The sequence below is a fragment of the Petromyzon marinus genome, chromosome 66 (genome assembly GCF_048934315.1).
Source record: "Petromyzon marinus isolate PM22_M1 ecotype Great Lakes invasive population chromosome 66, UKy_Petmar_22M1.pri1.0, whole genome shotgun sequence".
Taxonomy (NCBI): domain Eukaryota; kingdom Metazoa; phylum Chordata; class Hyperoartia; order Petromyzontiformes; family Petromyzontidae; genus Petromyzon; species Petromyzon marinus.
Window position 1 is genome coordinate 6,086,660 of NC_133732.1, and position 6,595 is coordinate 6,093,254.

The 6,595-nt window shown below is 55.5% G+C and overlaps 1 protein-coding gene across 1 annotated transcript in view; it reads right to left on the reverse strand.

The window, feature by feature from the left end:
• The window catches only part of LOC116956567 (uncharacterized), a 62,960-nt gene extending 61,855 nt beyond the window's left edge, over positions 1-1,105 (reverse strand). Inside the window, exon 1 of the mRNA XM_076054541.1 lies at positions 944-1,105. The gene's annotated coding sequence lies outside the window, so the exon portion shown is untranslated. The remainder of the gene's footprint in view (positions 1-943) is intronic.
• Between the last annotated feature and the right edge of the window lie 5,490 nt (positions 1,106-6,595).

Consider the following 6,595-nt stretch of genomic DNA (forward strand, 5'->3'; position numbering starts at 1 on the left):
GTCTCCCCCCTAGTGGCGATGTTTACTGCACGCCGCACCAGGTACTCATTCGTGGCTGAGTCGACCTAGCGGAGGCCCAGGACAGGTTCAGATGATCGTCACTGGTGTTGGCCGTGAGCGGGAATCGAACCCGGGTCGCCGGGTTCATAGCGCAGCGCGCTAACCGCTACTACACTACCGCTCCCCACACACACACTCACACACACACAACAACAACAACCGCCATTCGCCACTAAGTGGCGGTGACGTCACCACGACGCTTGTGCCAGGCTATGTGCACCCTGAGGCCACGTGAAGTGTCGAACGCCCGCCGACAGGAGGTCACGGGACAGACCCAGGTGCCACGGGTCGACTGACTGAGATGACTGGCTGATGCACCACCTGTGCCCCCTACTGTGCCAACCTGCTGTGCTTTAGCCACCCGGCGCTCCGCTCGTTGTTGTGAGCGTCGCTCCTCCGCCCTCCGTTGTTGTTGGAGGGCGACTACCTCCAACTACCCAGTAGCATCCTTCACGAGCCTCCTCCACAGAGGCCGATCTTGACACCGCTGGTACCAGTCTCAGCTCCACGTCCTCCTGTACCACGTCACTCCATCTCTTCTCTAGCCCGTGCCGCGCCCGTTTAGCCCCCTCGATCCGGCCGAACAAAAGCTGTTTAGGCATGCGGTGGCTGGGCATGCGGGCTACATGACCCATACACACACGTACCCTTACACAACAACAACAACCGCCATTCGCCACTAAGTGGCGGTGACGTCACCACGACGCTTGTGCCAGGCCATGTGCACCTTGAGGCCACGTGGAGCGTCCAACGCCCGCCGGCAGGAGGTCACGGGGCAGACCCAGCAGGTGCCACGGGTCGACACGTACACACACACACACACGTACGTACGTACCCTTACACACACGCACGTACGCACACACGCACGCACGGCATCCCTTACCACCACTACTGGGCTCCCACTGCCTCTAGCAGTCGCTTGAGTCTTCGTCTTTGTCCCTGCAGTTCGGATGGCACGGCCACCGCCTCCACCGCCTCCACCGCCACCACCGCCTCCACCGCCTCCGCAGCCTCCACCGCCTCCACCGCCACCACCGCCTCCACCGCCTCCACCGCCACCACCGCCACCGCAGCCACCACCACCACCACCGCCACCGCCCTCTCCTCCACCGAGCAGAGAAGCCACGGCAGCTGCCTCCGAGGTCCGGCCGCCTGCCCCTCGCTCGCCACACTGCGGGCACGACCGAACGTACTCACGGACGTTCTTGAAGAGCCCTGCAAGAGACGGAGGAGACCCGGAGCCACCCGCCCCACCGCGCCAGGCTGTGACAAGGCTGCCGGTGGCCGAGTTCGCTTTCGCCAGCAGCGGGGGGGGGGTGGGGAGAAACCGCGCCCGGCCGCCTTTGTCTCTCCCGGCCACTGCCGATCGAAATCCATAATTTCGGGTTTATTAGTAATAAATCGGCATTATGCGACAACACCACTGCCACGGTGTAGCATAATATTATTATTACTACGTGCCAGGGACTCTACGAGATGATAGGACGATAGCCTGAGTCCGCAATTGGCAATAAGTAACGGCAAAGCGGTTGTTACAAGCGACTCACAGAATTGTGCGAGGTTGCGTCTACAGAGTCCACGACTTCCCTGAAGGCATCGACACCTTCAGCGAGCGCGATGCCGATCACTAACAACGCGGTTTGAATTTGACCCCTCGATCGATGGCTGAGCCATCGCTGCTCAATCGTCGAATAAAAGCATGGGACAAGTCTTTACTAACTAACAACTCCTTACTTACTAACTCCTTACTAACAACTCCTAACAACTCCTTACTCACTAACAACTCCTTACTTACTAACAACTCCTTACTAACAACTCCTTACTCACTAACTCCTTACTAACAACTCCTTACTAACAACTCCTTACTTACTAATTCCTTACTCGCTAACAACTCCTTACTAACTCCTTACTAATAACGCCTTACTAACAACTCCTTGCTAGCAACTCCTTACTAACAACTCCTTACTCACTAACAACTCCTTACTTACTAACAACTTTTTATTTACTAACAACTTTTTATTTACTAACAACTCCTTACTCACTAACAACTCCTTACTCACTAACAACTCCTTACTTACTAACAACTCCTTACTAACAACTCCTCACTAACAACTCCTTACTCACTAACAACTCCTTACTCACTAACAACTCCTTACTCACTAACAACTCCTCACTAACAACTCATTGCTGGAGGGGTTGCCCCCGCCTACCGGAAAATCCTGGCTCCGCCATTGCTCCCCACGTTTACCGCGCACCGCGCAAGGCACTCGTTTGAGGCCGAGTCGACCTAGGGGAGGCCCAGGACCCGGGTGGGATAATCGTCACCAGGTTTGTTGGCCGCTAGCGGGAGCTGAACTCAGGTGGCCGAGGTTCGCACCGCTGTGTAGCGCTGATCGCTACACCGCCGCTACCAGCACCACCATCAACCCACCACCTCACCACCATCACCTCACCACCATCACCACTCCCAGCACCACCATCAACCCACCACCTCACCACCATCACCACTCCCAGCACCACCATCAACCCACCACCTCTCCACCATCACCTCACCACCATCACCACTCCCAGCACCACCATCAACCCACCACCTCACCACCATCACCACTCCCAGCACCACCATCAACCCACCACCTCTCCACCATCACCACTCCCAGCACCACCATCAACCCACCACCTCACCACCATCATCTTCAGCCCCATCACCTCCAACCATCAATCATCCCCACTATCACCACTAAAATCACCTCTCCACCATCACCTCTTTACCATCACCTCTCCACCACCATCACCTCACCACCATCACCTCCACCCCATCACCTCACCACCATCACCACTCCCAGCACCACTCCCAGCACCACCATCAACCCACCACCTCACCACCATCACCACTCCCAGCACCACCATCAACCCACCACCTCACCACCATCATCTTCAGCTCCATCACCTCCAACTATCAATCACCCCCACTATCACCACTAAAATCACCTCTTTACCATTACCTCTCCATCATCACCTCTCCACCATCACCACCACCCCCATCACCTCTCCACCATCACCTCTCCACCATCACCTCTCCACCATCACCTCTCCACCATCACCTCTCCACCATCACCCTCCACCATCACCTCACCACCATCACCACTCCCAGCACCACCACCAACCCACCACCTCACCACCATCACCTCACCACCATCACCACTCCCAGCACCACCACCCCCATCACCTCTCCACCATCACCTCTCCACCATCACCTCTCCACCATCACCTCTCCACCATCACCTCTCCACCATCACCACCACCCCCATCACCTCTCCACCATCACCTCTCCACCCCCATTACTCCCACCAGCACCCACTTCACCTCTCCACCATCATCATCACCACCCCAACCATCACCCCCCACCCCCCCCCACCATCACTTCTCCAACCCCCCCCCACTATCACCCCCCCCCCACCATCACCTCTCCACCCCCCCCACTATCACCCCCCCCACCATCACCTCTCCACCCCACCCCCCCACTATCACCCCCCAGTATCACCTCCCCCACTATCACCCCCCACTATCACCCCCCCCACTATCACCCCCCCCACTATCACCCCCCCACCGTCACCTCTCTCTCCACCACCCCCCCACTATCACCCCCCACTATCACCCCCCACTATCACCCCACCACCCCCACCATCACCTCTCCACCCCCCCCCCCACAATCACCCCCCACTATCACCCCACCCCCCCCCCCACCATCACCTCTCCACCCCCCCCCCCACTATCACCCCCCCCCCACTATCACCCCCCCACCCCCCACCGTCACCTCTCCACCAGTAGGTCTGCGCCACGGCCCGTGCCGTGGCGTCGAGGCTGCGGTGCCCAGCCCCGCCGGGTCCCTCGTGAGCCTCGTGGATCACGAGGTGCCTCCGCTCCTCCTCCAGCACCACCTCGAGCTCCACGAATCCTCCATCCTCGCCGTCAACGCCAACACCGTCAACGTGGTCATCCTCGCCACCCTCCTCCTCCTCCTCCTCCTCCTCCTCTTCCTCCCCACGTCTCCTCCTCGCCCCCTCCACCCTCCTCTTCGCCGCAGCCACCCCGACTTTCCCCCCGACTTTCCCCCCGACTTTCCCCCCGACTTTCCCCCCGCTCCTCCTCCTCCTCCTCCTCTGGTAGAAGAGGACTCCAAGGCGGACCGAGTAGTTGGCCGCCGCCTTGCGGACCCGGCGCTTGGTGCTCTCGGCCGAGCCCGGCGCGTAGGGGCAGCCGCGGTTGGTGAGGTAGCGGACGATGGCCCGGTAGCTCTCCTCGCTCGACATCTCTGCGGGGGGGGGGGGGGGGGCGGCCCCTTCGATCGGGGGGCCTTCGGCCGGGCCCGGCCCGGCTCGGCCCTCTCGCCGGGGCCGTTGATTCGCTGCTGGAGGCCGCTTTTGCGAAGGGGGGGTTCGGTGAGGAGAGAGCAAAACAGCGCGGAGTGAGAATCGATGATTTTGGTCGCGATCAGTTTGACGGGCTAGCAAAAGTGATTTGAAGCTTTTTCGTGACTGCAAGGATGATTCGTCTTCTTTGGTCCTTTCGGTAAAGTCACCACGTAGAATGAGAATAAAATAATAAATTGATAAAATAAAATAACACCAATAATATTCTCACGACGTTTCGGCCACAACACAAACGGCCTTCATCAGGTGAAGGGGGCGAGACTGTCTGGTAGGACAGCGCTGGAGTGAAAGAGCTTAAAGGCCGTAATCTGAACGTGGCTCTTTCACTCCAGCGCTGGAGTCCTACCAGACAGTCTCGTCCCCTTCACCTGATGAAGGGCCGCTTGTGTTGTGGCCGAAACGTCGTGAGAATATTATTGTTATTTTATTTTATCAATTTATTATTTTATTCTCATTCTACGTGGTGGTGACTTTACCGAAAGAACCAAAGAAGATAGTAAAGTGATGATAATAATCAACGATTGCTCGCTCTCCAGCGCACCGATGCAGTGCTGTACCAGTGACGGATTGGAAACGTTTTGTAGTGTACAGTGTAGTGTATAGTGTAGTGTATAGTGTAGTGTATAGTGTAGTGTATAGTAGTGTGTAGTGTAGTGTATAGTGTATAGTAGTGTGTAGTGTATAGTGTAGTGTGTAGTGTATAGTGTAGTGTGTAGTGTAGTGTATAGTGTAGTGTATAGTGTAGTGTATAGTGTAGTATATAGTGTAGTGTATAGTAGTGTGTAGTGAGTGTATAGTGTAGAGTATAGTGTAGTGTATAGTGTAGTATAGAGTGTAGTGTACAGTATACACTACACCTATGAACACACAAAGACAAAGATCCCCCGTGTAGCCTCTAACAGACTGTAGGGGCAAGTGCTGTTAGTAGCGAGTAGCAGCAGCAGCTATGAGCACACAAAGACAAAGATCCCCCGTGTAGCTTCTATCAGACTGTAGGGGCAAGTGCTGTTAGTAGCGAGTAGCAGCAGCTGCCTATGAAGGCTGCCGGCACCACGCCCGGCCGCCTTTGTCTTCCCCCACCTCCCTCAGTGGCGACGATCACCACCACGACCACCACCACCACCACCACGACCACCACCACCACGACCACCACCACGACCACCACCACCACCACTACGACCACCACCACCACCACCATCACGCCACCCAACAACGCAACTCATTTGAGGCCGAGTCGATCTAGAGGAGGAGGAGGGAGAGGAGAGGCCGCGAGGTTCCGGTTCATAAAACCCTCACCCGGTGGTTGGTGGCCGCGAGCCGCTAACGCCAGAGAGACACAAACAACAACACAACAACAACACAACAACACCACAACAACACCACAACAACACAACAACAACACCACAACAACACCACAACAACACCACACACGCACTGTACACCTGGAGTCGCGACACTCCACTGTACTTGGCGTCGATTCCTCGATTATGAGAAATTGCAGGAATTGATTCCTGACATGGAGGCAATGGGCGAATCGATTCCCTCGGGCGCAGAAAGGAGGAATGAGGGAGATCGATTCCCGCGCGCGAGGGAGGAACGGAAATCGATTACCGCGCGGGAAGAGTTTGAATCGATTCCTATGCGTAGGGGATTTTTCGTGAGAAGTAAGGGATTCGATTTCTGAGCGGAGGTTAGGTGTGGGAATCGATTCGATGTGGGTGACTCCCTCCTCTTGGTGGTGGTGGTGGTTTCAAGTTTCATTTATTAGATGTAGCGATGTGGAACTTAAGTCTGGTGCAACTGCAACAAACTAAATTTTGAACACATTCTGGAATAAACCAGCAAATATTCCACACACACAATAAAACTTGTTAAAACGCTGTGTGTTAAAATCAATGTGGTGCAAGCCAACAACAATAACAACCATAAGACAATTTGGATTAACCATATGTTTTCGAATCAGCAAAATAAAGCTAGGAAAACAATGTAACAACAGTAATCATAGGAACTGTGAATTTTAATGTAACAATAAACGATATATATAACACGTACGACAAAACCTGCAGCCATAGCTGGCAGAACGACACTCCCAGTGTATGATGTGT